At 38.9% G+C, this 10,834-nt stretch overlaps 1 pseudogene; it reads left to right on the top strand.

Annotated features, from left to right (window-relative positions):
• The first annotated feature begins 2,194 nt into the window (after nt 1-2,194).
• On the top strand, nt 2,195-9,689 carry LOC147496958 (uncharacterized; annotated as a pseudogene).
• Nucleotides 9,690-10,834: the final 1,145 nt, after the last annotated feature.

Here is a 10,834-nt window from a genome sequence, read left to right as displayed (position 1 = left end):
TCAAAGCCTTGTTTAAAGCAGCTTGAGGGGCAAGTTTCTCGGTCTCTTTGAGGCTTTCCAGTTTTGAATTGACCCCCGCTACGTAGTCGCGGTGCTTGTCCTCGGCCACGTGGAGCTCCTTGTGGGCCTTGAGTGCCACGATCCGTGAATCGTCCCTTTCCTTCTCCAGCTTAGCATACTTTGCTTTCCAGCCATCAGGGCCATGAATCTTCTGCTTCGCAGCCTCCAGATTCTCCACAGTGCTGGTTAGGCCGCGCAGAACATAGCCAATATCTAGACTCAGCTGCAGAGACATATTGGGTATCAAAGGTAGTAAAACGGATAATGAGAAAGTAACATTAATAACACGCACCTTTTCCCAGCCAGTGTAGATGGAGGCCCTATGGGAAGCGACAGTGCCATAATCTCCATAAGATTGATCCCGAGGGAGATGAGAGCTGAAAAACAAAGATGCTGCGACAGCTGGATTTTCCAAAGCTGAGTCACGAGTGGTAACATCGCGATCCCTGGCCTTGAATTTGGGATACCAAACTTCGACTAGGCCTGATGTTAAGGGACCAGCTGGAAGTGGATCCTGTCTATGGCGGCGCGAGGGGGCAGCAGACCGCGAAGGATCAATGCGGGTACTAGTGGGGGGATGAGAAGTAGAAGTAGTTTTGGCCTTTTTCATTGGAGGACTCTTATCTGAAACTTCAACAGGCGCATTGACATCAGAGTCGCTGTCCCAAAGCTTGTATTTGTTCAGATCCATAGCAGTAGCAGAAGGGGGAGAGGAAGTATGGGCAAAATCGTCTTCCCACTCAGCCACACGAGAGTACGAAGGAGGAAGGGGGTCGTGATGAGTAGTTTTTTTAGCAAAATGGCGACGTCATGGGCAACAGCTCGTGAATGAGAAATTTTGGTGGTATACTTGAAGGACTTGTGAGCTGGACGTTTTCTTTTTTGAGGTGGGGAAGGTTTTGGCTTTCTTTCTTTGGGGGGCAGCAGGCGATAGAGGGGGCCTTGGTATTTGCCAATGTCTTTTAGAGAAGGGTTAAGTAAAAGAGGATTGGCTTTTTCCGGATCAATGCCGAGGACTTCACACTGTGCACTCCCCAATTCATGAAGGGATTGGAAAATTTCTGAAGAAACGACGTTGTATATTTGTGATCGCGAATCGGGTCTCCAACCTATATCACAAAAGATTTTTTTTTTTTTTTTTTTTACAAATTAGAAACAAGTGGGACAGAAATACTGTGACTCAAAATGGCTTACTTACCACTTGTAAGGAAATGGAGATGCCTCGGAGAAACTTCCGAAGAGAGGTCCGCAGATAAAAAAACTCCCAGACACATACAACGGATGGTGGTGCCACACCTTGTCAGAAGTGGTGATGTGAAGAATAAAATACTTCTTTTGTGGACGAGTGCAGAAGGATTGGTATCCCACACTCCCAAGTTTAGTGCTTTTCTTTATATAGAATTGTGCAAGGATATCGCGAAGTTGGATTTTGGGGGAGTGGGTCTCATTGTAATAGTTGGCGGCATACATAACACGCCAGAAGTTACCTATGCCTTGGCATGGTGGAATGTTGAAATGGTTACAGACCTCGACGTCAAGAAGAGTTAAGGGAAAACGCAAACCAACCGCTATATGTCCTACAGTAGCGACGAGATAACCGGGGCGCAGTGTTACCAAGTGAGAAAAGTGGGTGACACCAGACACGTGTTCAGAATAACGTCATTAGGTATGCCATAAGTGGCTTTAACGGCATCCAAGTTGGGTCTGCGGTAGTAGGACGGTGGGGGAGGCAGAGAAGGTTTCCTCCCAGAAGTAGATGGAACAGCGACTGGATCAGTGGAGTCAGAAGCTGGGGATTCAGATCGTTCCATGGAGGGATGGCTAGATCTAGGGGTAGAGGATTCAGATCTGTCATATTTGGTGGCGGAGGTAGCCTCCGATTCCGATCTAGACATAATGGAACCAGTGATAAGAGGGGAGTTTCACACAAAGAGGTATTGCAATTCTAGAAAAGAAGAAAGTGATGAAGCAGCACCCCAAAAGCGAATAAAACAAATAACGAGAGGAAAGGAAAATAAATAAGAAGGGGGAAGACAAACCTACGATAAGAGGAAGTCAAGACAACGGCAGTCGTAGAACATGAACAGTGCTGGAGAGATCTACCGGAGGGAAGAACAGTGGGAAGAAGTTGGAAATGGTTGAAAGGAAAGAAGTTGAAAAGAATAGTGAGGGTTTGGGGTTTTGGGGTTTTGAGAGAAGAGGGAGGTTTGAGCGGGATTTGAAGGGGCAGGGGCAAAAAGGGATTAGCCAACAAAAGAACCAAGAAAAGTGTGACACGTGGAATCTCGATTTTCGAAGAGGCAGAGTATGCTGCGAGTGCACCGTATTTCCATGTGGCAATAAAGAGGAAGCACGTGGAACACGTGCTGGGAAAGAAAAGATATGGGGACAGAGTGGCAGTGTCGAAAAAGAGAGGTATACTATGAAAGGTGTATGAGATGAGAAATGTTAGTTCTCGACCCCATAGTTGTTCAAAGACCATCAATAAGACCGAGAGAGGGCATCTGTGTGGGTCGTATTCATGACCTAGGAGGTTAGTGGTGACAATTGGACCGGATGCGGTATAGTACGGGGGAACAGGTTGCATGGGATCATATCCATGGTATCCTAACTACTTTGGAACTGCTGCGAGACATGGAGAGAGAGAGAGCGGAATCATAACTGCAAGATAACTGCCGCGATACGTGGAGAGAGTGCAGACAATGGATGGAAGGAGATCGATGAACCAGAAGAGGAGGGGAGTTAGAAAGAAAAAAGAACATAAAAAGGAGAAGAGGTAAAAAAAATGAGGGGAGAAAAAAGAAAAAAAGAGAGAGAAAGAGAGAGACCGATAATACAAGTGAGTTTATAGGTTGTAATAGTTGAGTATACAATATATATTACATAAAAAAAATATAACACTGCACAATGAATTAAATTACATTGGTAAAGTAGAGTAATTAAGTTAGAGTTATTATATAATTACAACTATGAGCAAAATTGCCCGTGCAAAGTTAAATTAATATTGCTTTGGAAGGAATGTTAAAAAATTTAAGGGTAGGTTTTGAAAATGATGATTTAGAATAAAACATATGAACTTTTCTTGATCTACTGATAAAAAATATAATATATGCTAATCAGCTTAATGTTACCATGGACGAAAAAAACAAAAAAAAACTGACATCCAACTGCATCTGTAATTTCGCATAGCTTGCCATACTTTTCTACAGACCATATGAACCTAATTCAATAAAATTCACCCTGACTTCACACTTTAATACAGGTAGTAAAAGAAGTCATTCTCTATATAAATGTAGTCCAATAGTCCACCATTCCAACACTATATCAGAACATGTTAAGACCTGACCCTTTTTATAATTAAAAATTGTTCTAAAGCATGTCATGAAATGTGACACATTTATCGTGGTATTGGAAGTTTAGATAATCACTTTACATATGGCCGAAGGATCTATAAATGCAAAACAAACTTATCGTCTTCTAAGGTTCTCAAAAGCATCCAAGTACTAGGAATAAGCTTCAACAAATCACTCCCGGCAGTTGTTCTTCCTTCTTGGGTTAATATGAGGCCCATTGGTCGTCATACATCAACGATTGGTTCACCACCATGTTCACACTACATTGACAGAATTTTTCCTACCACAAACTCTCTTGAACACTCGTCGCAGCCTTGACAATCCCTGAGAAGCCTTAGTCCTATCAATGAACTCTGACAATAACTTTTATTATAGGAAGAACGCTCATGAGTTCTCAACTTAGCGATTACAGATAGCGCTTGCTCATCATTAATAGAAACTAGAGATTCATGCTTCCCCTCTAGTTAATTGTTCATATCTTACTCTAATAACCCTCCGCAATGACAAAACTCAGGAAGAGAAACCCCTTAAAACGATTAAAAGCCAACAGTTGAGCATGTGCAATTTTAAGTTCCATTCTATCACCGCGACCACATGGCTTAAAGGCTAATGATTTGATATTTTGAAATGATTTGATAGATAATTTTGTCACGCTCGAAACATGTCGCACTATAGGAGTTGCATATACCAAATTGTGTCCTTGCATCTTCCCAGGTCCTGGGCATTACATGTCAGATCTTAACTATGCAGGGGAGGACCAACATATAGCCCCCCCCAAATTTCGTTTAAAAAAAAAGTATATATACTAGTATATTAACTTTCAATTAGTTGTGTACCCCTCTACTCATGGGAGAGGTTGCAAGTTCGAATCCCACCAAGTGTTGGTTAGAATTTCTTTCTTGTATAATTATGTGATGGGCCTTTGGGCCAAATGAGCCTTCGTGCTAGAGACAAGATGCTGCTACGATGGGTGGATCAAGGAGTGAAAGCAAGTCTTCATAGACAAGGTGGAGGCGGTTGGGTCTACTAAAAACTGGCACATCAGCGAGAGCCTTCGGGCAATGTAAGCCTTCGGGCTAGGGTCTTTCAATGTAACCGGTGTGGGGGCGCGAGCCTTCGGACTAGGGTCTTTCAATGTAACCGGTGTGGGTCTGCCTTAACCCTCTAAATATTTCAAAAAAAAAACCTTTCCCAAGTCCTGGGCATTACATGTCAGATTTTAACTATGCAGGGGCAGACCAACATGAGGGCTAACAGGGGCTCCCAAATTTCTTTTAAAAAAAAAGTATATATACTAGTATATTAACTTTCCCAGGTCCTGGGCAATACATGTCAAATCTTAACTATGCAGGGACGGACCAACATGAGGGCTAATAGGGAAGGAGGGAAGTTAGAAAGAAAAAAGAACATAAAAAGGAGAAGAGATAAAAAAAAAATGAAGGGAGAAAAAAGAAAAAAGAGAGAGAGACCGATAATACAAGTGAGTTTATAGGTTATAATAGTTGAGTATACAATATATATTACATAAAAAAAAATATTATAACACTACACAATGAATTAAATTACATTGGTAAAGTAGAATAATTAAGTTAGAGTTATTATATAATTACAACTATGAGCAAAATTGCCCGTGCAAAGTTAAATTAATATTGCTTTTGAAGGAATGTTAAAAAAATTAAGGGTAGGTTTTGAAAATGATGATTTAGAATAAAACACATGAACTTTTCTTGATCTACTGATAAAAAATATAATATATGCTAATCAGCTTAATGTTACCATGGATGAAAAAAACAAAAAAAAACTGACATCCAACTGCATCTGTAATTTCGCATAGCTTGCCATACTTTTCTACAGACCATATGAACCTAATTCAACAAAATTCACCCTGACTTCACACTTTAATACAGGTAGTAAAAGAAGTCATTCTCTATATAAATGTAGTTCAATAGTCCACCATTCCAACACTATATCAGAACATGTTAAGACCTGACCCTTTTTATAATTAAAAATTGTTCTAAAGCATGTCATGAAATGTGACACATTTATCGTGGTATTGGAAGTTTAGAGAATCACTTTACATATGGCCGAAGGATCTATAAATGCAAAACAAACTTATCGTCTTCTAAGGTTCTCAAAAGCATCCAAGTACTAGGAATAAGCTTCAACAAATCACTCCCAGCAGTTATTCTTCCTTCTTGGGTTAATATGAGACCCATTGGTCGTGATACATCAACAATTGGTTCACCACCATCTTCACACTACATTGACAAAAATTTTCCTACCACAAACTCTCTTGAACACTCGTCGCAGCCTTGACAATCCCTGAGAAGCCTTAGTCCTATCAATGAACTCTGACAATAACTTTTATTATAGGAAGAACGTTCATGAGTTCTCAACTTAGCGATTACAGATAGCGTTTGCTCATCATTAATAGAAACTAGAGATTCATGCTTCCCCTCTAGTTAATTGTTCATATCTTACTCTAATAACCCTCCGCAAGGACAAAACTCAGGAAGAGAGGTTAAAAGCCAACAGTTGAGCATGTGCAATTTTAACTTCCATTCTATCACCGCGACCACATGGCTTAAAGGCTAATGATTTTATATTTCGAAATGATTTGATAGATAATTTTGTCACGCTCGAAACATGTCGCACTATAGGAGTTGCATATACCAAATTGTGTCTTTGCATCTTCCCAGGTCCTGGGGATTACATGTCAGATTTTAACTATGCAGGGGCGGACCAACATATAGCCCCCCAAATTTCTTTTAAAAAAAAAGTATATATACTAGTATATTAACTTTCAATTGGTTGTGTACCCCTCTACTCATGGGAGAGGTTGCAAGTTCGAATCCCACCAAGTTTTGGTTGGAATTTCTTTCTTGTGTAATTATGTGATGGGTCTTTGGGCCAAATGAGCCTTCGTGCTAGAGACAAGATGCTGCTATGATGGGTGGATCAAGGAGTGAAAGCAAGTCTTCATGGACAAGGTGGAGGCGGTTGGGTCTACTAAAAACTGGCACATCAGCGAGAGCCTTCGGGCAATGTAAGCCTTCGGGCTAGGGTATTTCAATGTAACCGGTGTGGGTCTGCCTTAACCCTCTAAATATTTCAAAAAAAAAAACTTTCCCATTTCTTGGGCATTAAATGTCAGATCTTAACTATGCAGGGGCGGACCAACATGAGGGCTAACACCCCCCCCATTTCTTTTAAAAAAAAAGTATATATACTAGTATATTAACTTTCCCAGGTCCTGGGCATTACATGTCAGATCTTAACTATGCAGGGGCGGACCAACATGAGGGCTAACAGGGGCTATTCCTTCCCCCCCTCCCCCAATTTCTTTGATTTAAATTTAACACCAACTCCACACTATTAATCATTTTATTCATTGATTGTCGAAAGAGCTTAGAGGTTAGTTCAATTATGAGTTTTATTATTAGTAGGGGTTAAATTTATATTCTTATGACTTTGTTGAATAGAAAAAAAAAATTGATTTGTGGGGCTATGGATAACTTTACAACATCATAACACTACTGTCTACTACACGTCTACACCATCACACCAAACATGTAGTTATTTATACTTGTATGATTTCGTGTTTGTTTATTACATTAGAACTCGAACTCGAAAAATAAATTGAAAAAAACAAATGATTTTATGTAAGTCAATCCCTTTTCTTTGAAGTGTATGTATTCATATATATAACCAATTTATTAATAATGATCTACTATCTTAGATTACCATGTTGCAACACTAAGCGCCAAAGAAAACAAAAACTCTATTATCGTTTTTTAAGCGTAAAGCTGCTACATCGGAAAGTGATGAAACTCTTATGCCTAATCTTGATACTTCAAGAGTTGATGGCAATGAGCAACGTCCTTCCAAAGTCCAAAGGGTTGTGATAGAAGAAAGTGAACCTTCTCTTCAAGTCCAACCGGCCATGATCAATGAAGTTGAGCATTCCCCTCAAGTCCAAAGTGTTGTGCTTCAAGAAGTTGATGTGACTTCTTCAGTTTAACAAGATCCGGGTTTACGTGTTCCAATTTTTGAATACCCGGTTGATCAAGAAGAAGTGGTTAGAATATATTATCTCTCCAAGGGGCATACACAACCTCGTCTACAGGAAAAACAATATCCAAGCACTAAGTTTGGAAAGCAAGGTCGTCGGTTCAAGTATAATTGGTTCTCACAATTTCCTTGGTTAGAGTACTCAATAAAGAAGGATAAAGCTTATTGTTTTTCTCATTTCATTTTTGAAACAAATCCGTCGAAATGTCCAGAATTTTCTATTGAAGGTTTTACCAACTAGAAGAAGGTTAATGATGGAAAGAAGTGTGCTTTCTTGCAACATGAAGGAGGTCCATGCTCACTACATAGGTCAGCCACCTTGTCTTGTGAGAATTTTATGAATTCTTCTCGACACATTGATAATATGTTTAAAACATAATGTCAAGAAAAGCTTGCTAATAATTGTTTGCTAGTCAAACCTATTGTTCAATGTATTCAATTGCTTGCGCTATGAGGGATTTCTTTTAGAGGTCATGACGAGTCAATCAAATCAAAGAATAGTGGGAATTTCAAGGAAGTGTTAAAGTTTGCCACGATGTTGAATGAAAAAGTTGCAAAATTAATAGGTGGGCTCAGAGAAATGCCAAATATACCTCACCTAAAATTCAAAAGGAACTTTTGAATATATATGCTGAAAAAGTGAGAAAGAGGATTCGTGAAGAAGTTGGTGACGCAAAATTTTGTATCATTGTCGATGAAGCACAAGATAGTTCAAGCAAAGAACAAATGGCAATTGTCATAAGATTTGTTGATAGTGGTGGTTTTGTTAGAGAGCGGTTTTTGGGCATTGTCGGCGTGAAAAATACTTGTGCATTGACTTTGAAAGAAGCTATATCCAATGTTCTTGCTCGTCATAATTTGCTTGTTCCAAATATGAGAGGTCAGGGGTATGATGGTGCTAGCAATATGTGTGGTCAATGGAATGGATTGCAAGCATTGTTTCTTAAGGAGTGTCCATATGTATACTATGTGCATTGCTTTGCACATCGTCTACAACTTGCCTTAGTTGCGGCTTCTAAAGATGTGTCGGATGTTTGGTTGTTTTTCTCAAAGTTGGCTTCTATAGTTAATCTTCATGTTTCGCCAAAGCGTAAAGCTGAGTTACAGGAGGCTTGACAAATTGAGATTGATAAGTTGGTAGCTAGTGGTGAAATCATTAGTGGAAGAGGAGCTAATCAAGTGTCTACCTTGCAACGAGCTGGAGATACTCGATGGGGTTTTCATTTTGAATCGGTTAGTAGCTTGATAGAGTTGTTTGGTGCAACTTGTACAGTTCTTGAAAATGTCATGGAGAATGGGTCAAGTAACTCTATGCGTGGGGAAGCTAAAGGTGCTTTAATTGCAATGAGAAACTTTGAATTTGTCTTTCTCTTGCATTTATTACACAAGATAATGAGAATCGCTAATTTATTGTGTCAAGTTTTGCAAGAAAAGTCTCAAGACATCTTAAATGCTATCAGTTTAGTCTCGAGTACAAAAGCACTTCTTCAAGAACTAAGAGAATCAAGTTGGGACACTTTCCTTAGAGATGTGATTTCATTTTGGGAAAGATATGACATTGTTATGCTTGATATGGGTGCTCGTTACATGGCGGGTACAGGTCGTTCTTGTCAGCAGAGAGATTACATTATAGTTGAGCATCATTACCACTTTGATATTTTTAATGCTATAATAGATTACCAGTTACTGGAGTTAAAGAATAGATTTCTGGATGAAGCAATGGAGCTTCTTTCTCTTAGCTCAGCTTTGGATCCAAGTGGTGCTTTTAAGTCCTTTGATATTGATGATATTTGCAAGCTCGCCGATTGTTTTTATTGTGAAGACTTTACTAAGCAGGAGATATATATTTTGAGAAGCCAACTACAACATTACAAGATTGATGTGGTTAATCATGCTATTTTTTAGAAAATGTCTACAATCTCCGAGTTATGTCAAGGATTAGCTGAAACAAAAAAATCAAAACACTATTTTTTGATTGATAGATTGATTCGTCTTATCTTGACACTTCCTGTTTCCACGGCAACTACAGAACGAGCATTTTCAGCTATGAAAATCGTCAAAATACGGCTTCGTAACAAGATAGGGGATATGTTTCTTGCCGATTGTATGACTGTCTATATTGAACGAGAGTTTGCTGAAGAAGTCGATTTGGATGGGATAGTAGATGAATTTATTAAGAAACCATGTAAGGCCAAATTTCGCTAGTGCGATACTTTGTACTTTGTTTAAATGTCTTTGTTATAGTTGTCTAGGTTTGTGGTGACAACACTCACTCTTTTGTCCAATTTGAGTATTATAATAAAAATGACGACTCTTTTGTCCATTTTGAGTATTATAATGAAAAAGACGACTCTTTTGTTTACAATGTTAGTTAATTATGATCTCAAATATATATTCGTGTAGTTTCGTTTGACACAACTCACACAAGGAGTGGATGGAATGGTTTGATTTGATTGGTTCTCTTAAGAAAAAAAAAATCATAGAGGTGAACTTCAAACTAGCCCCCTTATATTACATCTTGGTTCCTCCCCTGTAACTATGAGTAGGCTTCGTTTGGCATGTAGGAGCAGACCATCCCTAGTTCTGCTCATCTATACATCTCATTCAAAGCGTTATTAACATCTTCAACCCATGAAAAAGTAGCATCTCCACAATAAGCTAAAGCTATTAGAAATCTGTCCTTTTTACACTTCAATGCCTATTTTGATGAATATGGAGAACTAATGATATGTCTAGGACACCACGGAATTAGCCTAAACTAAATCAGAAACCAAAAAAATCACCTTCTCTGCCAGTGAAATATAATGGTGTAACTAGATGCATGTCCCTTTAGAAGTTTTAGCCTTCAAGGCACCAACATATAGAGTTTGTTTTTCTAAATGTTTCACTTGAATAACTCTAACATGCACACCTTCAGCAATTTGAACCTCCGAGAAAAAAAAGTGTCTGCTCCCAAAACCCCAACAAATGTAGTAACTCCATTGCTATCACCCGTTACCTCACTGTATATAAGACATCAATCTATAACTTGAGTTCCATCAATGATTTTGGCTAGTGAATTTGAATGTAGAGTATCAAAAGGCACATTCAACACAACCTCTTAGTATTGCAAAGAAGCATTTTGATTCCCATTAAGAACAGAACTCTGAATTGTTTCAGTAGTCATGTCAATGTCAGTATTATTGTCATGTTGTTTTGCATGATCTTGAAAATTCTACTCTTCCCAGCTACAGGTAAAGCACCTCATAAGAAGAAACAAATGTATAGGAAAAGTATTTGATAGTAATTGATTCCTTTTACCTTGCTTAGACCTTCATCCGTATCAACAAATTTGGAGGGTATTCCCCTAG

The sequence above is a fragment of the Coptis chinensis genome, chromosome 5 (genome assembly GCF_015680905.1).
Source record: "Coptis chinensis isolate HL-2020 chromosome 5, ASM1568090v1, whole genome shotgun sequence".
NCBI lineage: Eukaryota > Viridiplantae > Streptophyta > Magnoliopsida > Ranunculales > Ranunculaceae > Coptis > Coptis chinensis.
The sequence above is the reverse complement of the archived record's forward strand: the minus strand, read 5'-3'. Positions and strand labels throughout refer to the sequence as shown.